We start from the raw sequence: 23,334 nt of genomic DNA, 5'->3' as shown, positions 1-23,334 counted from the left end.
TTAGCAGTTAATCTTCAGGCAGCATGCGAGCTATAGCCCATGCTATGGGAATAGGTCACGTGTCTGTTCGGAGAGTACTGTAGGAGTACAAGCTACAAGTGTACCATCTTAAAGGGTGCAGATTTTAGGATCAGCTGATTAACCACATCCTATGAAGTTTGTGGACTAGTTCACACACTAAAGAGTGAATGACATTGCCTTCCACATACATGTTTTACTTGCAAAAATGGTTGAAATGGCTCTGAGCACTACGGAACTTAACATCTGAGGTCATCAGTCCCCTAGAACGTAGAACTACTTAAACCTAACTAACCTAAGCACATCACACACATCCATGTCCGAGGCAGGATTCTAACCTGCGACCGTAGCGGTCGCGCGGTTCCAGACTGAAGCGCTTAGAACCACTCGGCCACACCGGTCGGGCTTTTACTTGCAGATGAAGCCTTCTTTACATGTGACGTGTATTTTAGCAGCAGCAACAACCGTATGTGGGACTAAGAGCACCCGCATGCGGGTCTGTCAGATAGCACGAACAAGGGTTCTCCACAAACATGCGGCCAAAATTGTGGATAATCCTCTTCTCGGACGTAAACTACCACCTGGAGCAGCTTACTTACAGTTGTGACAGACCACAGTTCCGGAACAGCTGAGCAATCTACCGCTTGCTGTGCGGAGAAGCCTCTGTTTCCACCATGGAGGAGCCACAGCACACTCGTGTTGGCGCGCTGGCACGGCTGGCTGTCGATTTTGGGAGCGTAAGGATAGGGCGAGAAGGACCCGTTGTGTGGACAGGGCTTTCTCCAGACACTCTTTGATTACTTCCTTTGGGGAGGTGTCAAGAGAATAGTTTACGTTACACTAATCGCCACAACAGCTGACAGTCCGATTCATTGACGCATTCCGTTCTGACGTGTTCTCCAGAGTTGAATGGGCACTGGTAAGAAGGTGTGAAGGATATACTGAAGCACCGCGTGGATTCTTTGAACCATTTACGTAAATTATTATTAGAAATGCCTAATATAATAAACAGTAATTTTTCCGCAATTGTAGGTATTCATTGTTATAGCCGTCAGTATGGGTTTAAGACTATTATTCCTTATTAAAAATTATCCTCTTTTTGTGACCTATAATGCCGGCCAGAGTGGCCGAGCGGTTCTAGGCGCTACAGTCTGGAATCGCACGACCGCTACAGTAGCAGGTTCGAATCCTGCTTCGGGCATGAATGTGTGTGATGTCCTTAGTTTAGTTAGGTTTAAGTAGTTCTAAGTTCTAGGGGACTGATGACCTTGGAAGTTAAGTCCCATAGTGCTCAGAGCCATTTGAACCATTTGACGTATAATTCCTCAAAGTTTGTCGGTGAGGTCCTGTAATACTGTGTATACTGAGAATGTCTAAACAGCAAGTCACAACAACAAAGCAGACACTGGTGGGCTTCAAGCGGACGGGTAAAAATAAGAAACGTACGTGTGCTACATGTTTGGATATACTTGGGACACAAAAGAAGAGGTTTGTAGGACGTACCCTTCTGACGACGGGCCAGTGATTTTCGGCCCGTTTATCGTGCTTCGATGTGCTCGTTCCATGCGATGATGGTGTTGAAGTCCTATTCGAACGCTTTTTCAATGATACACTAAAAGTTTATAGTTCCATTAAAAAACAGATAGCGTCATGATTACGCAGTTATTAGCGTTAAAAATTTACTTCCGTACGTCATGAAATCCGCCTCATTATCATCTATTATTTAATGAAAATACCACCTCGATGTACACTATCTGATGAAACGTATGCGGACACCCCTATGTAATGTGGAATGCATGTTACGAGAGGCAAACCCGCCAGTAAAAAGGAGGCAGTGGGTATTGTGCTGTAAGACGAGAAGCAGTAACAGCAGATTGTGTCGATCGGAAGAACTCAGTGACTTCAAACGTTTACTACTCGTTGGATGACACCTGAGTGATAAATCAACCAGAGACGTTTCAGTCCTGCTGAAGCTAGCTAGACAGCTGCTGGTTGATGCGATTGTGAAGTGGAAACACGAAGGAACAACAACAGCAAAACTAATACTAGGCAGACCTGAGGTACTGGTGGGGAGAAGGCAGTCGAGCATTGCGGCGGGTGCTTCTAAAAGGGAAGCGAAATCAGTGAACGGAATCACTCGTTCCACAATGCTACCAGCAGTGCAGGTAGCGCAATAACTATACGCAAAGAGGGAAATAGACCGGGGCACAGTGGTCGAGTAACTCCTCATAAGCAACACATTTCTGTAGTTAACGCTAGCCAACACTTGAGGTCTTTTGAAGAGCAACGCCAATGGGTAGTGATTCGGATATATGAAACACGCTATACCCTGTGACAATCCAACGGAAGGGTTTGTGTGTGGCGAATGCCTGTGTAATGTTATCTGTCATCACGTTAGTGTTGACAGCGAAGTGTGGAGGAGGTGATGTTACGGTATGGGGCTGATTTCAGTGGTTAGACTGTGATCTCCTTATCGCACTTAACACTAAATGCGGAAAGATACGAACACTTTTACAGCATTCTGTACTCTGATTATTCTTTCTATCGGTATGACAATGCACTCTGCCATGAAGCCGAATCTCCCAGGTAAGGGTTTGTGGACAATAACATTCCTGAAACGGACTGGGCAGAGTCCCGACGCGAAACCGGTGGAACATCTTCGGGGTGAATTACAATGTCGACTACCATCCAGACCGCAGCGTCTAACATGACTACCTTCTCAGGTGCCTGCCTTGAGGTAGAATTGGCTGCCGTTCCTCCACAGGCAATGAGACGCCTTAGTGGAAGTGTCATCGCAGAGTTCATGCCGTACTAAAGGCGACGCAACGACACACCCCATTTAATGTTCACTAGTAGGTATACGGGTTCTTTTGATCAGGTAGCTTATTTACTCGTTTGGGTGCTTTGTTTTAGCTGTCTAACCCTATGTATCAACAGCAGAGCCTGGACGGAGAGTTTTTAGCGATGTCAGAGTTGATGAGATAACCATTGCGCTGTAAATGGCTCTGGTTTCGTGATTCTACGGTGGTTGGCTTGAAGCATCGTCAAATGAAGTGGGGATATATACAAGGTGCTGAGAAACAATCTGAAAAGATTGTGATGATGTCGCAGTGTAGACTGTGCTGGCACATAAATGTTAGGAAAAAAATTCAAGAAGTTGCGCAGTTTCCGAGTTTATTAGCACTGAAATTTCCAATAAGGCCGTTGCGACTGCAAATTCAAGCGGACAGCCAGAGGCGGCGTCACCAAACGTGTTCTTCGTTTGGTTTCCTTAGAACCTAACAACTGAGCGATACAAAAATTGGACGTGTGGTGGTAGTAAGGGTCGAAGACGAGCCAAAGGCTTAGCAGCCTCGTGCGCCATCGTCTATGCTTCGAGAACAACTGACGCTAATTGTATCTTGCGAGCAGCCTGAATTGTTCCAGCACATGCCGCATGGCTCTGAGCACTATGGGACTTAACTTCTGAGGTCATCAGTCCCATAGAACTTAGAACTACTTACACCTAACTAACCTAAGGACATCACACACATCCATGCCAGAGGCAGGATTCGAACCTGCGACCGTAGCGGTCGCGCGGTTCCAGACTGTAGCGCCTAGAACCGCTCGGCCACACCGGCCGGCCCCATGCCGCATGCCCATGGGGAACCTCCCGAAAATGGTTGTCGGAAGGATCGGTTGGTATTATTTCAGCTCATTTCTGGGACAATTTGTCATACAGAGACGTCAATATAATTATAATAGCCTTGTCCCCTAAACGGCTGGTTACTTCCAACGAACTTTTTACGCCAATACCATTGCACAAGAAGAGTGACGCCTTATCAGAAGAGAGTTCAGGTTTCGGATTTCCTGCAGAGATAGTTCCGCTGCGATACGGCTAACAGGTGCATTACAGCGTTCCAGGGAAATGACACAACAACTGGAAACGTACCCCAGTGTTGAGGCACGAGGGATTATATCTATCATTCCTGTGGACAAAACAGCTACGAGCGCTGCTCGGAAAGTAAGGTCCGATCGGGTGCGAAATGGAAACCACAGTGAGAACCGAAAATTTTTTATTCGCAACAGTTAGAGTTCAGCTACCTCTCTAAATAGTCGCCGCTCCGACTTAGACATTTGTCGAGTTGTTGTACAAACTTTCCAGACCCTCGTCACAGAAAGCAGCCTCCTGCGCTTTCCGCCAATTCTCTACACTGGTCTGCGTTTCGGTATTTGTCCCAGAATGTTGTCTTCGTAGCCAGCGGTTCATGTGAAAATAGATGAACATCGGAGGGAGCCAATTAAGGGCAGTATTGTGGGGATCAAACACCTCCCATCGAAAACGCTGCAGGGGCATGTTCATGGCCCCTGCAGAATGCGGCTGAGAATTGTCTTGAAAGAAACGCATGATACTTACGTACTTTATGTGAGCTGCATAGCTTCAGGCAAAATCTCTCTCCGGATCCACATACTTGGCGGGAGACACTGTTGTTCTCTGCATCTCTATGTGTTCATTGTGCCCTCAGAACTAAGAAGAGCGACGTGATGCGAGCGACGGGCATTCTAGAGACACGGTACACCCGTCTGTTCAAAGCTCCCTTGAATTTTCACTGTGGTTTCCATTTCGATCAAATTGCATCTTACTTTCCGAATACCCCCGTAAATTCCAAGCAGATCCATGGTGAAATTCTGGTAGTATATGGGCCAAATGCAACATTGCATCCATCCCCTTAGTAGAATGGCGCCAAAGTGCCACAGACGTGGATGATGCTGATCGGGGAGGATGGCCTTGGACATCGACCACGGACGAGAAAGTGTGGGCAGTGGAGGAACTGATTTGCAGCATAGCAGTCGCGGAGTGCCTATAGCGGACGTTACTCAGCAATGCACATCTCAATAGGTCTGAGATCGTCTGCAGTATCGGAAGCTGTGCTCACGCTGCGTTCCTCAACCACTGAGACTGTCACCTGCACACAAAAGTGCAAGATTTATGACGCCTAGGGACGTTTTTCAGCGTTATTCCTTGGAGGGCAGTGATCCCTAAGCTACATCATTATGGCCCATGAACATGGGTCCATCATTTCAAACTGCAACAAAAAGAGCGTCGACTCTGAAGAACACTCAAACTCCAGCATCGTTAGTAAAACATTTATCAGACTAGGCGTTTGCAAGTTTCTTCAGATTCACACTTTTGCAATCGCCCCCATGCTCACACAATGTCAGGAACATACGAGCGCCGTTCAATAACTAACGCAACACATTTTTTTCCTGAAAGCGGGTTCGTGTTATTCTGGATCTCAATAGCCATATTATTCCGCACTGTTTTGGGTACAAAACCCTATTTTTCAAAATAGCCCCCGTTCAGTGCAATGGCCTTACGTCACCTTACTTGGACGGCCAGTATGTCCTCATGGTGCCACTCCACTAGACGTCGTCGGAGCCAACGTCTTGCTGCATCTATAGCCTCCCTATCGTGTACGTACGTATTGCTTCCCTCGGAGTGCATATTTTATTGGCTCAAACAGACGGAAGTCGAAAGGTGCGAGACCCAGGCTGTAGGGTGGGTTAGGAATAGCAGTCCGATGGATTTTTTTTTTTTAGTTCCTCTCGGGTGTGCAGATTTGTATGAGGCCTTGTGTTGCCATGCCAACGGCCTTGGCGCAGTGGTAACACCGGTTCCCGTCAGATCACCGAAGTTAAGCACTGTCGGGCTGGGATAGCACTTGGATGGGTGACGATCCGCTCTGCCGAGCGCTGTTGGCAAGCGGGGTGCACTCTGCCCTTGTGAGGCAAACTGAGTGGCTCCATTCTCGGAAACTGACATATGGCCGGGAGAGCAGTATGCTGACCACATGCCCCTCCATATCCGCAGCCTATGGGCTGAGGATGACACGGCGGTCAGACGGTACCTTTGGGTCTTCATGGCCTGTGCGGGAGGAGTTTTTGTGTTGTCATGGAGAAGGAGAAGTTCGTTCGCAGTTTTGTGCTGACAAACACGCTGAAGCAGATTCTTCAGTTTCCTGCTCGTACCACAATACCCCCCAGAGCCGCTCTTTGCACCATGAGGAAGGACATCAACCTCTCCAGAGTCAATGGAGACCATTGCCCTCACTTTACCGACTGAGGGTGCGACTTTGAACTTTTTCTTCGGAACAGATGTAGTGTGGTGCCGGTCCATGGATTGCCGTTTCGTTTCCGGTTCGAAGTGATCAACCCATGTTTCACTACCTGTGCCGATATACGAAAAAAATTGTCACGATCAGCCTCGTAATGCGCAAGCAATTCAGCACCGATGGTCCCTCGTTGTTCTTCATGGTCTTCTGTTACATGGTGAGGAACCCATCAGGCACACACCTTCGAGTACCCCAACTGGTGGACCAGTGTGTAAGCACTACCAGCGACGTGTTCGATTGTAATTCGTTGATCATCTCGGACGAGACTGTCCGCACGTTCCAGCATTGCTGTAGTCACAGCACTGTGCGGTGGGCCGGCATGCAGGAGATCGGACAGGTTTGCGCGACCTTTTTGTGATGATGACAGACGCCTCGTCCAACGACTCACCGTGCTTTTGTTCACTGCCAGGTCACCGTAGGCATTCTGTCAGCCTCTGTGAATGTCTGCGATGCTCTGGTTTATCGCCAATGACAGCTCTCTGCTTGGAATGCATCTCCGTTATAGACGCCATTTTGAAGCCTACATATAGCGGAACTTCATGAGACTATAGAGGCCGAAGAGCGAATATCCCACCATATCCAGCAATAAATAACGCATTTTTTCAATCGAAACAGGCTGAGAAATAATGTGTTACACCACTTTTTGAACATTCTTCGTATGTGATCGTCCAATTTTGTATCGATTCCAGAATGAGATTTTCACTCTGCAGCGGAGTGTGCGCTGATATGAAACTTCCAGGCAGATTAAAACCTGCAAGGTTCGCAGGAGAGCTTCTGTAACGTTTGGAAGGTAGCAGGCGAGGTACTGGCGGAAGTAAAGCTGTGAGTAGGGGGCGTGAGTCGTGCTTAGGTAGCTCAGTTGGTAGAGCACTTGCCCGCGAAAGGCAAAGGTCCCGAGCTCGAGTCTCGGTCCGGCACACAGTTTTAATCTGCCAGGAAGTTTCGTATAGATTCTTATTGTTATCTCTAAATATTCATACTATATAACGTGCTCAAACATTCTTCACTGGCTTGATGGCAACGTCTCCATTCCACAAGGACTTAAATTCTAGAATAATGTGACTACACTCCATCCCCTTTGTTTTAATTTGGTAGGTACTCGTAACCTCCAGAATGAGATTTTCACTCTGCAGCGGAGTGTGCGCTGATATAAAACTTCCTGGCAGATTAAAACTGTGTGCCCGACCGAGACTCGAACTCGGGAGCTTTGCCTTTCGCGGGCAAGTGCTCTACCAACTGAGCTACCGAAGCACGACTCACGCCCGGTCTCACAGCCTTACTTCTGCCAGGTCCCGAGTTCGAGTCTCGGTCGGGCACACAGTTTTAATCTGCCAGGAAGTTTCACTCGTAACCTCTTTTCAAGACACTCTTCCGTTAGTAATAACAACAGTATTTTATCCGATCGAGGAAGGCGATGAGCTAATTAGAGTCGGAACACAAGCCAGAATGGACAAGGATGTTTTAACGCTTGGCGGCGACGAACTAGGGCACTAGTACGCAATGCGGATTTGTGGATCGTGTTTCTCTTTCGTAGGCGAATTATGTAGTCAGTTGGAATCACAATTTAAGTCATTAACAGTTATGTTCATTTTAAAGTTAGAGGCAGGTAATCGCAGATGCAGCTGCAGAGTTACCTATACACTGTATACGTGAATTTTTCTTGTCAACACTAACAGTTCCGTTCAGGAAACATACATCAGTAACTATTTCCGTTCAAACATTGTCGCGCGCTTGTGTGTGTTCCAGCAATAAATGTGTGATAAATGGGATTTTTGCATCTGACGTAACTAAAATGTTCGGTGTTATGGATGTTTTACGCTTAGCTACGCATAAGTAATCCAGAACACTTGGTTACCTATTTTATGCTTACATATTTTGACTTACTTGAGGCAGGCACCGTATATGAGGTAAAGCGCTATTTTGCATATTTTTGTAACCCTTTTTACAGAATAATTTATGTATCTTTATAAAAAAGATTTCTATCTTGTTTATCTACCTGGACGAATAACGTTGAATCTGTGCAGTTACAACGCTGTGCTGCTAAAACACTCTAGTTTTTCTATGTTATTTATTGCAGAAATAAGAAACCTTATATTGAGAAACTGCAACAATGCAGGTCAATATCATAATGTTTACTGCACTGTCCATAAGAAGCAGCAGAAGATGCAGAAACACGTACACTATTTCTGTTGAAATCACTTAACACGTATAGTCAGCCGTACATTTTCTTTCTTCGATCAATGTGTTTTGGCAGAGAGATGTGCAAACCCACTATTCGCTTTGTACTTGCTCACAGATACTCCTTTTTTCAGTTGGGATATCCTGTCACATGACAAGTAACGCTGCCTTCTTGGCACTTTTTACTGTCAGAGCTTAATCACATAAGACTGCGAAAACTGTAATGTCATTTAGTGGCAGATTTCTTTTCCCAACACCTCTCGGCTTCTCTGCAGTGCTTTTACAAATCCATGATTGCTCGATGTTATGACTTTTGCTTCTCTTTTGCGTAGCAGCGTTGTCAGACGAAATGTGTAGTCAGACATACTCAGCTATTTTGAATGAATGTCTGTGCAACCCGTGGTCCAGTGCGCTAAGGTCCCTGGAATCCTCTGGTTCCATCAGCGACAGACGGAGTCCCTTGTCCTTGGCGTTGGCAATGACTGGGATCCAGTTTTCTGGGTGAAAGGAGATTTTGTTCTTCTCTACAAGGGTGGAATCTCTATCTCATGGTAGGAAACTATGCCCTGTTACGAAGAATTTCTGGACTGCAAGAGTGGACTATTTACGGATAGTCAGATTTGGGAAAAGTGTCGTAGTATTTCGAACTACTCTCAGAAAATCAGCAATGTTTAGCCTTACATTCAAATGAAAATCATATGAAAAATAGGAATTATGATCAAAATATGACAGTTTCGTTGCTTTTCTCTGAATGTTGTTCTTCACTTTGTCTAACGTAATACAGAACAACTTTTGAAACATTCTGCAACAATTGTTAGAAACGTTCGGGAATGATGAACAGTTCTTTCGCTACGTCGAATGTGCGATATTTCTTCCCTTTTTTCAACCATAACGGATTGACCCAAAATCTTCTTCGCTGCCCAACGAGTTGCAAAAGATCCAGTGCATCAATATCTTCGCCTGATGAAGACGACTATTCTGATCCATTCGTAGCACGAGCGGCTCGGTCTCTCTGACAGTGGCACGTCAATGTGAATCGCTCGCGCCCCGCCCGCACCACGTCCCTGACCTGCCGCCACCAGGCCCTTGCACTACGCCATTTCTGTGAGAACAGTGCCTTACACTGGTGAGCCGTGGTAAAAATTGCTGTTTTGAAGAGCGCGCCGCAGCGCCTTGTGTGAAGTAGTCACCCTCCGTTTCTGGCGGTGGCGCCGCTGTGGCAATCGCAGCTTTGGTATCTCCCACTGGTAGAAAAGGGGAAAGGTTGCCTGTTCACGTGCATTTAAGGGGCGCTATGAGCTCGCCAGTGGGTCAGTCTGGGTCAGTCTCTCGTCCCCGGCTTGCTACTCTGTCTCTCGTCCGCATTTGTTAGGCAGTTAGTGTCTGTCGTTTGGATCAACCTTTAAAGCCCGCAAAATGAAAGTCTTTCCACTCCGCCAGTAAGAAAACTCAGCGAGTGGTCGCCCGGTTGGAGCTTAGTTCCTGCATCTGAATCTGCGCGTTAGGCCGCCAGTCTGCTCGAGTTTGCTCAGGCAATGGTCATTGGCGGCTGGATCGATCGGCTGGTCGGTCGCGCACTGAGACACAAGATGACTTGTCCGTCTCGAGCGTCGGCGCATGTGAGGTCGCCACGTGAGTCCAGTGGGACGCGGCGGATAGCGAGGGGTAGTGACTTCGCGGTAGACACGAGAGCAACAGGAGTCAACCGACGACATCGGTCTGGCCGGTGCGAGTTGCGACGCCGTGAGACGGGAGATCGGCGCGCCTTCCTGCTTCCGTTGAAGCGGCTGGCAGCGGACAGTTCAGGAGAGCGATTTGGGGGTGCTGCGCCAGCATCGCAGTTTATCTGAAGTTAAGTGATTGGTGATATGTTGTATGATTTACTTTTGTTAAATTCTACTTGTTTTCTTGGTCAGGTCACCAGCCGTTTTGCTTTGGGGTCGTCCCACCATTCTTCTCCGTTTGCCCACCCGCGGGAAGGTGGTTGTTTATAAATTGGGTGGTCCGTTTTTCCCTTGTGGAGTAGGGGCGTGTTAGAGCAACCTCCAGTTCGGGTTCTTCGGTAATCTCCATATCAATCCACCGTACGTTAGTAGCTGCCTCTGTCATGTTCGTCGGATTTGGTGTGTTAACGAATTTATTGCTTGGATTGTAACGGCCTAATACCTGAAATATGTTTTGATCTTTGGAAACTTTGATATTATTGCCTATTATCTTGAGAGGCGGTATCTGTGTACTGTAGAGCACTTTAACTATTGGTTGGCCAACTTTGTAGAATTTTATGTAAGATTACATTTCATGGGTTTTTATTTGAATCATTTTAGTATATAAAGTTGCCACCCTTTCACCGCAAGACTTTTCTTAGAAGTTAAGATCAAGTTGCACCTTCGGTGGCAAGGTTAATATTTTAATTGTTAGTGTTTTGTACCATTTCCATTCCTCCTACGGGGGTGCATAGTTTGTGTGCTTGTGTAAATTCTTAAAACTCTTAGTGTAAAGTAATCTGGTGTGTTTCAGATTTGCACCAGTGTAGTATTTCAGAGGGTGTTGTGAGCGGTCTTAACTACGGCTGTCAAAAGGGAGCGGCAAGGTTTTCTGCCCGAAAGCTCATACAGTCAAAACTTGTTTCTTTCTGCCTCCGAATAAATTGTAACTTTGATATTTAGAGTGTACTTTCTGATTATAATTTTAAATCTGTTTCTTTTAAAAAATGCTTTTAGGCACTGTTAAAGTGAAGCAGCTCCACGTGACATGGGCTCAACAAGAGGTTGGATGTCCCCTGCATAAATATTGATCATCGCTGCCTCTATAGCTGTCCATAACTGTGAAAGTGTTGCCGGTGCAGGATGTTGTGCACGAACTGACCTCTCGATTATGGCCAACAAACGTTCGATGGAAATCATGTGGGGCGATATGTATGGCCAAATCATTCTCTCGAATGGGCCAGAATGTTCCTCAAACCAGTAGCGAACAAATGTGGCCGGGTATGGCGCACTGTCATCCATAAACTTTTCCAATGTTGTTGGCTCCAAATAGTCTCCTAGTAGCCGAACATAACGATTTCCAGTCAATGATCGGTTCAGTTGGACCAGAGGATTCAGTCCATTCCATGTAAACACAGCCCACAACATTATGGAACCAGCTTGCACAGTGCCTTGTTGACATCTTGAGTCCACGGTTTCGTGGGGTCTGCACCACACTCAAACCCTACCATCAGCTCTCATCAGCTGAAATCGGGACTCATCTGAACGGGACACGTTTTTCGACTTTTCTAGGGTCCAACTGAGAGCTCAGGAGAGGCGCTGTAGGCGAGGTCGTGCAGTTAACAAAGGCATTCGCGTCGATCGTCTGCTGCCATAGCCCATTAACGGCAAATTTCGCCGCACTGCCCTGACGGATATGCTCGTCGTTGGTTCCACATTGATTTGTGATGTTACTTCACGTAGTGTTGCCTGCGTATTAGCACTTCCAGCTCTATGCAAACGCCGCTGCTCTCGGTCGTTAAGTGAAGGCCGGCGACCACTGCTTTGTGGTGAAAGATAATGCCTCAAATTTTGTGTTCTTGGCACACTCTTGACAATGTGGATCTCTGAATATTGAATTCCCTAACGATTTTCGAAATGGAATGTCCCACGCTTCTAGGTTTAACTACCATTCCGCGGTCAAAGTTTGTTGATTCGCGTCGTGCGGCCATAATCACAAAAAAATGGTTCAAATGCCTCTGAGTACTATGGAACACACAACATCTGTGGTCATCAGTCCCCTAGAACTTAGAACTAGTTAAACCTAACTAACCTAAGGACACCACACACATCCATGCCCGAGGCAGGATACGAACCTGCGACCGTAGCGGTCACGCGGTGCCAGACTGAAGCGCCTAGAACCGCACGGCCTCACCGGCCGGCCCATAATCACACCGGAAACCTTTTCACATGAATCACCTGAGTACAAATGACAGCTACACCAATGGACCGCCCTTTTGTACCGCCATACATGTGTGCATATTCCACTCCCATGACTTTTTTTTGCAACTCAGCATATATGGCAGTGTAATGTAGATAACCGTTAGTACAAGGAAGGAAAGAAGAATACAATCTTCGGAGGAATAATGCGTAGTTGAACTGATTGGGGCCGGCTGAAGTGGCCGAGCGATTCTAGGCGCTACAGTCTGGAACCGCGCGACCGCTACGGTCGCAGGTTCGAATCCTGCCTCGGGCATGGATGTGTGTGATGTCCTTAGGTTAGTTAGGTTTAAGTAGTTCTAAGTTATAGGGGACTGATGACCTTAGCAGTTAAGTCCCATAGTGCTTAGAGCTATTTGAACCATTTTGAACTGATTGGGAAATTCTTAGCTCGGGTCGGCTAATGAAATGGGGTAACAACAGCCAAGAAATGCAGGCAATAATACTAAAACAAAAAGAAAAGTAAACAATGGTAATGTAGACGAATTTTGACTTCTTGTTTTTTCTAATTTTTAACCCGTCAATAAGGGGTCCGCTTTTTCAAGATACAGCAAATTTTATTTTATTTTTTTCTAACTTTGTGTTTGGATGTCCTTGCCGAAGAACAGTCGTCAAGGTAACCTAAGGGAGGGAAGTCGTGTCCCCAACCAGTTTGCTTGCGAATCCTGTTAGCATTTTTCTGTGTGTTTATAATTTGGTGACCAGCCCAGTATTTACCTAAACGATCGCATGAAATCGGCTAAAAGCCACACTCAAACTGACAGCTGTACCAGCCCACGATCGTTAAACCTCGTAGAACACCAGGAAAGGATTTCCTACTTAAAAACTAATGACATGTTTTGTCATGCATCGACAGAAAATTCAGCTGACGTTATTACTTAGCAGTCAGGAATGAATGGAACTGGGGTACACTATCCTTGAGAGACCATATTTGCGCGTGCATACCAGTAATCATGTTCGGCAGTGGCATTCACTGATTCACGACACAACAATTAGGGTAAACGATTCATACTAGAACGACTGAGCTAATTATTTCTAGGTTAAGGCATGTAATTATCAGACGTTTTATATTTATAAGACAGAGAACAGATTTAATATTTTATGCAGTCTTTGAATTTATCATTTATGAAGCCACACCTCGCATAGAGAGCAAGGACGCGCCGTTTTAAAGCCACGTAGCTTACTTAATGCCACGGGAGGCCAGAACAGCATCCGGTACCACAGCAAAAATCGCTGGACTTGATGACCGGACATTAGCTTTTAAGCTCAACAGTATGAAGTACTTTCTACGCCGTGATTTGTTTCAACATGCAGTGCAGGCTTTCATGGAAGCTTCTTGCGTCCTATATGAATTTTGTTTTATGGGCATTATGCGACGGTTTAAGGCATACCGTTACATTCCCTAAAGCTGGTGACATCGTCACAAGCTTGTTTAAATTTAAGACTGGTATCTGGGTCTTTACATCCTCTGATGACGTAACCAGCATTAGGAAACGAAAGGGTAGGCAGAGAAATATGCCTTGGATCGCTGGCTAATGTCCAAAAAACAAAATTCACCAAGGATGCATTTGTTTTTTGTTTCATCTGGCACCTCAACCACTCCATACAACTACGTGACTTACAACTCAACTATTCCAGTCTATCTTGAAATGGAATAATAGTTATTACACATTCTTTCAATGATTGACGATGTTTATGAGCTCGAAAGGTAACAAAAGCGATACTAAGTGACACCAAACCATATTTATTCTTGTTATTACTACGGAAATTTTGTTTTCCAACTTCTGATGGATCGCCAAGTGGAAACCTCAGTGAAAATCAAAACTGTTTTTTTGAAACATTAAGCTATAGCTTCCAGCTGCTTCTCTACATTGAAGCCGCTCCGATTTAGACATTTTTCACAGCGTGGTACGAACTTTGCCATGCCCTCGTCGTAGAAGGCTTCACTTGGTCTGCAGCTGGCTGTCTGTGCCAAAATGGTGTCCTCATAGCCAGCGTTTCATTTGAGCAAAGAGATTAAAATCAGAGAGAGCCAAGTCTGATGGATGATCAAACGCGCCCCATCGAAAACGCTGCACAAGGTGTCTTTGTTGCCACTGCAGTGTGCGGCGAAGCATACTAACGATGAAGGATAGTGACTGATGACAACATTCCTCTTCACTTGCTCTGAATTTCCCTTCGTAGACTATTTTCTCGAATCACATGATCCACTCGCTGAGGAAGATCATCGGTTGATACTCGTTTCCTGCCCAAATCGCCCGTATCAAGCGCATTTGTCCGCCCTGCTTCAATGTTCCTGCACCATTCCCGCACTTTGCTGTCACTCATGAGAGTTATGTATTGTCGGTTGTATAAAAATCAGGCGGAACCTCTCTGCATGAAGAAATCGAGTGACGGCACATACTTCACACTTGGCGGGAGATTCTGTTGTTACAGGCATCTATACGAGCCTACTATGCGCTCAGAACTGAAACGTGTGCCGTGACGCGTTCGGAAGACAAACTAGAGACAATGCGCAACACAATTGTGCAAAGATTCAACAAATTTTAACTGTAGTTTTAATTTCGCGACCAACTGGACCTTGAAAAAATAAAAAAAATAAAAAGAGAATGCCCTCATATTACGGTTTACTGTGAAAAATACCTGAACATGGTACACGTGTGAGTCAAATGAAAACATTAAATATTTTTTTAAAATATTATTTATTGTGCAGAAGTCGTACAGAGCTCCTTTAGAAAAAACTCTTTTGACAGTCCGCGCAACCACTCATGCACCGCGAGGCGTACCTCTTCATCAAAACGGAACTTCTTTCCTACCATTGCGTCTTTGAGTGGTCCAAACATATGGAAATCACTTGGAGCAAGGTCTGGTGAGTATGGTGGATGAGGAAGACACTCAAAATGCAGGTCTGTGATTGTTGCAACTGTTGCACGGGCAGTGTGGGGCCTTGCATTGTCATGGTGGTCCCTCTAGGCATGTAATGCTCCAAAATGACGTCTTTTTCGTCCCAAAAGAGAGTCAGTCATTCCTTGCTCGCTCTCTTCGTTTCAGTTTGGTGGAAGTGAACCCAGGTTTCGCCCCAGTAACGATTCTTGCAAGGTAGCCATCACCTTCGCGTTCAAAGCGCCAAAGAAGTTCTTCGCAAGCATCAACACGTCGTTGTCTCATTTCAGGAGTCAGCTGCCGTGGCACCCATCTCGCAGACGCTTCGTGGAACTGGAGCACATCATGCACAATGTGGTGTGCTGACCTATGACTAATCTGAAAACATGCTGCAATGTCATTCAGTGTCACTCGGCGGTTTTCCTTCACTATGACTTCAACTGCTGCAATGTTCTGTGGAGTCACAACTCGTTGTGCTTGACCTGGACGAGGAGCACCTTCCACTGAAGTCACACCGTTTGCGAAATTCCTACTGCATTCGTAGACTTGCTGCTGTGACAAACATGCATCATCGTACCGAACCTTCATTCGTCGACGAATTTCAGTAGGTTTCACACCTTCACTACGCAAAAACTGAATAACAGAACGCTGTTCTTCCTTGTTGCAAGTCGCAAGTGGGGCGGCCATCTTTATACTGATACTGCGACGGTATGTGTGCATCTGCATTATGCTGCCACCTACAGGCCATTCTGCATGCTGTTTGTAGCACGCTTACCAACTTACAGGATAACGGCGCAAAATTTCGATTTGTTATTACAAATTTAAGGCTTTTATTTGACTCATCCTCGTATATAGAATAAAATAAAAGAAATTATTCAGGTAGTGAAGGGAGACGAAAATTTAATAGTCATGGGTGACTGGAATTCGAGAGTAGGAAAAGGGAGAGAAGGAAACATAGTAGGTGAATATGGATTGGGGGAAAAGAAATGGCCGGCCGCGGTGGTCTAGCGGTTCTGGCGCTGCAGTCGGGAACCGCGGGACTTCTGCGGTCGCAGGTTCGAATCCTGCCTCGGGCATGGGTGTGTGTGATGTCCTTAGGTTAGTTAGGTTTAAGTAGTTCTAAGTTATAGGGGACTTATGACCTAAGATGTTGAGTCCCATAGTGCTCAGAGCCATTTTTGAAAGAAATGAAAGAGAAGTCTGGTAGAATTTTGCACAGAGCATAACTTAATCATAGCTAACACTTGGTTCAAGAATCATAAAAGAAGCTTGTACACATGGAAGAATCCTGGAAATACTAGAAGGTATCAGATAGATTATATAATGGTAAGACAGAGATTTAGGAACCAGGTATTAAATTGTAAGACATTTCCAGGGGCGGATGTGGACTCTGACCACAATCTATTGGTTATGAGCTGTAGATTAAAACTGAAGAAACTGCAAAAAAAGGGGGAATTCCAGAAGATGGGATCTGGACAAACTGATTAAACCAGAGGTTGTACAGAGTTTCAGGGAGAGCATAAGGGAACAGTTGTCACAAATGGGGGAAAGAAATACAGTAGAAGAAGAATGGGTAGCTTTGAGGGATGAAGTAGTGAAGGCAGCAGAGGATCAAGTAGGTAAAAAGACGAGGGCTAGTAGAAATCCTTGGGTAACAGAAGAAATATTGAATTTAATTGATGAAAGGAGAAAATATAAAAATGCAGTAAATGAAGCAGGCAAAAAGGAATACAAACGTCTCAAAAATGAGATCGACAGGAAGTGCAAAATGGCTAAGCAGGGATGGCTAGAGGACAAATGTAAGGATGTAGAGGCTTATCTCACTAGGGGTAAGATAGATACTGCCTACAGGAAAATTAAAGAGACCTTTGGAGGAAAGAGAACCACTTGTATGAATATCAAGAGCTCAGATGAAACCAAGTTCTAAGCAAAGAAGGGAAAGCAGAAAGGTGGAAAGAGTTTATAGAGGGTTTGTACAAGGGCGACGTACTTGAGGACCATATTCCTGAAATGGAAGAGAATGTAGATGAAGACGAAATGGGAGATACAATACTGCGTGAAGGATTTGACAGAGCACTGAAAGACCTGAGTCGAAACAAGGCCCCGGGAGTAGATAACATTCCATTAGAACTACTGACGGCCTTGGGAGAGCCAGTCCTGACAAAACTCTACCATCTGGTGAGCAAGATGTATGAGACAGGCGAAATACCCTCAGACTTCAAGAAGAATATAATAATTCCAATCCCAAAGAAAGCAGGTGTTGACAGATGTGAAAATTACCGAACAATCAGTTTAATAAGCCACAGGTGCAAAATACTAACGCGAATTCGTTACAGACGAATGGAAAAGCTAGTAGAAGCCAACGTTGGGGAAGATCAGTTTGGATCCTGTAGAAATATTGGAACACGTGAGACAATACTAACCTTACGACTTATCTTAAAAGAAAGATTAAGGAACGGTAAACCTACGTTTCTAGCATTTGTAGACTTAGAGAAAGCTTTTGACAATGTTGACTGGAATACTCCCTTTCAAATTCTAAAGGTGGCAGGGGTAAAATACAGGAAGTGAAAGGCTATTTACAATTTGTACAGAAACCAGATGGCAGTTATAAGAGTCGAGGGACATGAAAGGGAAGCAGCGGTTGGGAAGGGAGTGAGACAGAGTTGTAGCCTGTACCCGATGTTATTCAATCTGTATATTGAGCAAGCAGTAAAGGAAACAAAAGAAAAATTCGGAGTAGGTATTAAAATCCATGGAGAAGAAATAAAAACTTTGAGGTTCGCCGATGACATTGTAATTCTGTCAGAGACAGCAAAGGACTTGGAAGAGCAGTTGAATGGAATGGACAGTGTCTTGAAAGGAGGATATAAGATGAACATCAACAAAAGCAAAACGAGGATAATGGAATGTAGTCGAATTAAGTCGAGTGATGCTGAGGGAATTAGATTAGGAAATGAGTCACTTAAAGTAGTAAAGGAGTTTTGCTATTTGGGGAGCAAAATAACTGATGATGGTCGAAGTAGAGAGGATATAAAATGTAGACTGGCAATGGCAAGGAAATCGTTTCTGAAGAAGAGAAATTTGTTAACATCGAGTATAGATTTAAGTGTCAGGAAGTCGTTTCTGAAAGTATTTGTATGGAGTGTAGCCATGCATGGAAGTGAAACATGGACGATAAATAGTTTGGACAAAAAGAGAATAGAAGGTTTCGAAATGTGGTGCTACAGAAGAATGCTGATGGGTAGATCACATAACTAATGAGGAGGTATTAAATAGAACTGGGGAGAAGAGGAGTTTGTGACACAACTTGACAAGAAGAAGGGACCGGTTGGTAGGACATGTTCTGAGGCATCAAGGGATCACAAATTTAGCATTGGAGGGCAGTGTGGAGGGTAAAAATCATAGAGGGAGACAAAGAGATGAATACACTAAGCAGATTCAGAAGGACGTAGGTTGCAGTAAGTACTGGGAGCTGAAGAAGCTTGCACAGGATAGAGTAGCATGGAGAGCTGCATCAAACCAGTCTCAGGACTTAAGATCACAACAACAACAACTCGTATATAAGATGGGTAACCATCAGTAGACCGTAAGAGCTGACATTGGAGGTGTCCCAAGCGACAACAGCAGGATACTTATTGCTCGTCTTCTATTCTGCTGACTAAACGGGTACATCAGTTTCAACAGGGGAATTTTTCCTAATATGAGATTATCACATGGGGGACAAATGTGTTTAGAAATTATAAATTGTGATCATGTATACAGGATACTTGCGAAATGCTCCTTCGTCTATCCTCGGCTGTTTCTGAAACAGTTTGAATTAATCTGTAGGAACTTCCTACTGCAGACTCTGTGAATCGTAGGTGGACTGAATCATTTCATGCAGACAGCTATCTACATCTACATGACTAATCTGAAATTCACATTTAAATTCCTGGCAGGGGGTTAATCGAGACACCTTCAGACTATTTCTGTTGCATTCCACTCTGGAACGGAGAGTGGGAAAAATGAACACTTTAATCTTCCTGCGTAGCTGTGATTTCTCTTATTTTATTACGATGGTCATTTCTCTCTATGCAGTCTGGCATCAATAAAATATTTACGTATTCAGAGGAGAAAGTTAGTGATTGAAATGTTGTGAAAACATCACACCGCAAGAAAAAACAAATTTGTTTTAATGATTGCCACCCGAATTCGCTTATTTTATCCACCACATTCTCTCCCTTATTTCATAATAGTACAAAAGGAACTACCCTCCTCTGGACTTCTTCAATGCCCTCCGTCAGTCCTATCTGGTAAGGATCCCCTGTTGCACAGGGGAACTCTCGCAGAGGACGGACAAGCGTAGACAGTCTCTTTGGTAGACGTATTTCATTTTCTAAGTTTTCTGACAATAAAACGCAGTTTTTGATTTGCCTTCCCCACAACATTATTTATGCGATCGTTCCAGCTTAAGTTGTTTGTAATTCTAATTCCTAGGTATTTAGATGAACTGACTGCCTTCAGGTTTGTGTAATTTATCTTCTAACTTAAATTTAAATGATTTCTTACATTTTTCCGTATTTAGAGTCATCCGCCACTTTTCGCACCACACAGAATCATGTCTGAGACATTTTGTGATAGTTTTTGATCTTCTTATGACTTTATATCATGTGAAAACGATCTAGGACGGATGCTCAGATTGTCTCTTAAATCATTTTTGTAGATTAGGAATAGCAGAGAGCCCACAACACTTCCTTTGGGAACGCCAGGTATCACTTCTGTTTTATTCTATGACTTCCCGTTGCTTACTGCTTACTGTGGCAGGAAATTATTAATCCTGTAGCGTAACCGAGACGATACTTCATAGCCCAGTCATTAATGATGCGGTGCCATAATATACAGAACTTGGCGGAACACTTACTAGTGATAACAGTGAATAAAGGAACCTACGCGGAGAACGTACGATGGAAAAATAAAACTGACCCGATAAATATTTATCGCACGTTAAGGCAGGTAACACAACTTACATCAGCCATCCCAGGTGCGGATGATATATTATGAGCTGCCTATCTCAAGACGCGTTAAATATTTTCCAGGCCAGTTTTGTGTTGGCCACCCTGTACTTGATTGCTTAACCTAAAGTATAGTTATATACCACCAGAGGGCATACTTTGTACAATGAGAGGCTGCTTCTATCTATATTTAAATCCAAATATATAGGCCTACACCAGAAACCACAGTACAGGGAGTGGTGGAGGGTACTTCGTACCAGTATTAGCGATTTTACGACCTTTTCCATTCGTTTCTTTTAAAAATGAAGAAATTCCTCCAGCTGTATTTAAGGTGTCGATTTTATTTTGGCAACTAGTTTCAACGTTGTAACAACGTCATCTTCATGCCCATACACTTGTTGACGTCAACTGCATGCGGCTGATAGTAGAAGTCAGTGGTGAGATATGGACGTGCTCAGTGTGGAAGGTGGCTAGTTACCACAGACTTGTAAACACCAGTACGTAATAAAAAGCTAATGAATAAAAAGCACTGAAGTTGGACAAATCCCTAAAAAACATGTACGGGTTGTAAAACAAGAAAAATTGTGTTTGCTCAAGGCAGAACCACACATCTTTATTACATACAAGGAATGTTTTATATTCAGTAGTAAACTACATTTCAAAAACGAACAGAGCACTTACTAACTTACCGCACTATCATATTGTATTCAATATCGTTTTACAAGTTCGTTGCACTTTCGCAGTGCACTCCAACACATAGAACTTTTTCACTATTCTTCCATAATAGGGCAGGAAAATTTTATAGACTTCCTAATATGTAATAATGAAAGGTAATTCTGCCTTGAGCAAATATAGTTTTCTTATTTTACTACTTACGAAAACATGAGCTACAAGTTCAACGGTATATTTTGAAACTACTTTACATGCAAGAGAACCCCCATTGGTGGAAAAATCACACTTGTGCAATTTATCCAAAGTATACTAACAATTTACTGCTCCATAAAGGAGAGTAATATAGGTAATAGGTGTACCGTTTTAGACACTCTTTGAGAGGGTGAGCAACTTTCTTTCTTTTCGAGGCACAACACGCCGCAGTGCTGCATGCTCACGCTGCATGCACCTTCGCTGAATTCAGAAGTAACTGGTTCCATCCCCTGTCGGTCCTAAATCTATTTATTAGCCATCATTTATTGTCACTTTTCCTTCTGAGTTCTACAACCACATCCGTGCATCACAAGCCACCTCACACTCGGTGGTGGTATAGACAAAATGCATCAGTACAATATAACCACCTTTCCCTTCTGCTCCTGGATGGTTCACTGGAAGAATTACTTTCAGTTCGCCTCAATATAAAGCTGAATTTCTGTAATCTTATCGTAACCATCATTGCAAAAGACGCGCCTGGTGTGTATGGAATTTAAAGAGAATCTCTATAACTGGCACACAGTGTTTTTCCAGTAGCGCCTACCATTTGAAAATTTTGTAAATTTTTCTTGAGCATTTGCTCTGACAAAACAAACCGTGAAGATTCTCATAGTCCTTCTTAAAAGCTCCGCTTTCTCGTTCTCGACCAGTAATCCAGCTTCTCAAGCGTCCCAGATCTTCCATAAAAATCATGGCCGAACAAAAATTCTGAAAAAGAGCCAACTGGTGGGTAAATTACATGTGCTTAGGATTCTTTTGACAAGATCCAGCATCTGCCTTGCTAACAAATAGATATGTACTGTAGTCTTCTTTTGAAAACCAATTTATTTTCCAAGCTATGTTAACACAAGTACTGGATTACTAGTTTCGGCAGTATGAATTATCATACTCAGATCTATAAAAAGAAAATATGCCAGATTACAGGCTTACAATCACGTAAAAAATGTGGTAGGGCACACACTACAATTCAATGACAAACATTACATACCCGTAAAACCGAGCATTGGCAGTTACATCTTGCAATGCTCACTCCACTCTGTCATATGAGGACTATACAAAAATAATGAGTCGCATAAGAATTTGGTCATATGGACGGAACAAACATACAATAACGAAATCCCTAATAATATACCATAAGAGAGGCGAGACATTACAGAGCTATGCCAGGAGCGCTGACATAAAGTATGTACAACTTTGAGTACGAATGGCACGAACAAGTCAGACACATTTGGTACATCTTGTCGCTTCACGGTACAATGCCATGTTGGTTTCGACAGAGTAACTGAGCACTGGATTTCGAGTATAATGTACGCTAGTACAGAGAGGTTGCGCCAGATTCTTCACGCTATCAATTATAACTAATGTAACAGGGTCATACTTTTTTAACACTAGAATTACATCCCTTCTGTTAATTTTTATATCATTACATATTTACTTTTTATAGAACTGAGGATGGCAATATGTATTGCCGAAACCAGTAATCCAGTAACTCTGTTGACAAAGTGATCTTGGCAAATAAATTGGTTTTCAAAAGAAAAATACAGTACGAAATTATAGGTCGCACTTCCACCGTCGGAGGGTGGCATGGAACTTAAAGTTCCATCGCAATACCTTCAAAGTGTTATGATCGGCTGTTCTTCAGCCGTTGCTTTGAGTCTCCTCTCACCTGCCCATCAAGACAGTTGGACGGTTGGACTGGATCTGAACCGGTGACGCTGTGTCATAGTACACTGTTAAAAAAAAAAAGGGGGGGCGGGGGTGGTCGCGTCCTGCACTGATTGATCGTATTAGGTAACCATAAAATAGATATGTTTGGTTGTCCTACCTTAAATCACTCCGGACATGTACTGCTAGATACTTGATGTTTCACAGTAAGTAACTGCAATGTTTGATCGTCTAGTCTGATACAGGGTGTTCTCGTCTATTTACGCGTACTACACTACATTTATTGACGTCGATGGTCAGCTAAAGATCCTTACATCACTCGCTGACCAGTACCTGCATTCCGTGACAATTTTATGGCGGCGTGACCCACTTGCACGTAAGCGGGTCGTCTGTGAATAGTCTACACAGCTATAAAGGTACCTGCAGGTCGCTTATATATACTATATATATCGTGATCAATAGGCGTCTGATCTCGTTTCCTTGAAGTCCCCGGACCGCTACTATCGCTTCTCACAGAATAAAACACACGCTAATAAGACACAGACTGAAGCTATTTAGTAT

At 44.1% G+C, this 23,334-nt stretch overlaps 1 pseudogene; it reads left to right on the top strand.

Annotated features, from left to right (window-relative positions):
- The first annotated feature begins 5,642 nt into the window (after positions 1 to 5,642).
- LOC124712870 lies at positions 5,643 to 5,760 on the top strand (annotated as a pseudogene).
- Positions 5,761 to 23,334: the final 17,574 nt, after the last annotated feature.

This window comes from Schistocerca piceifrons, chromosome 8 (assembly GCF_021461385.2).
Source record: "Schistocerca piceifrons isolate TAMUIC-IGC-003096 chromosome 8, iqSchPice1.1, whole genome shotgun sequence".
Lineage (NCBI taxonomy): Eukaryota > Metazoa > Arthropoda > Insecta > Orthoptera > Acrididae > Schistocerca > Schistocerca piceifrons.
This window is presented reverse-complemented; position numbering and strand designations above follow the sequence as displayed.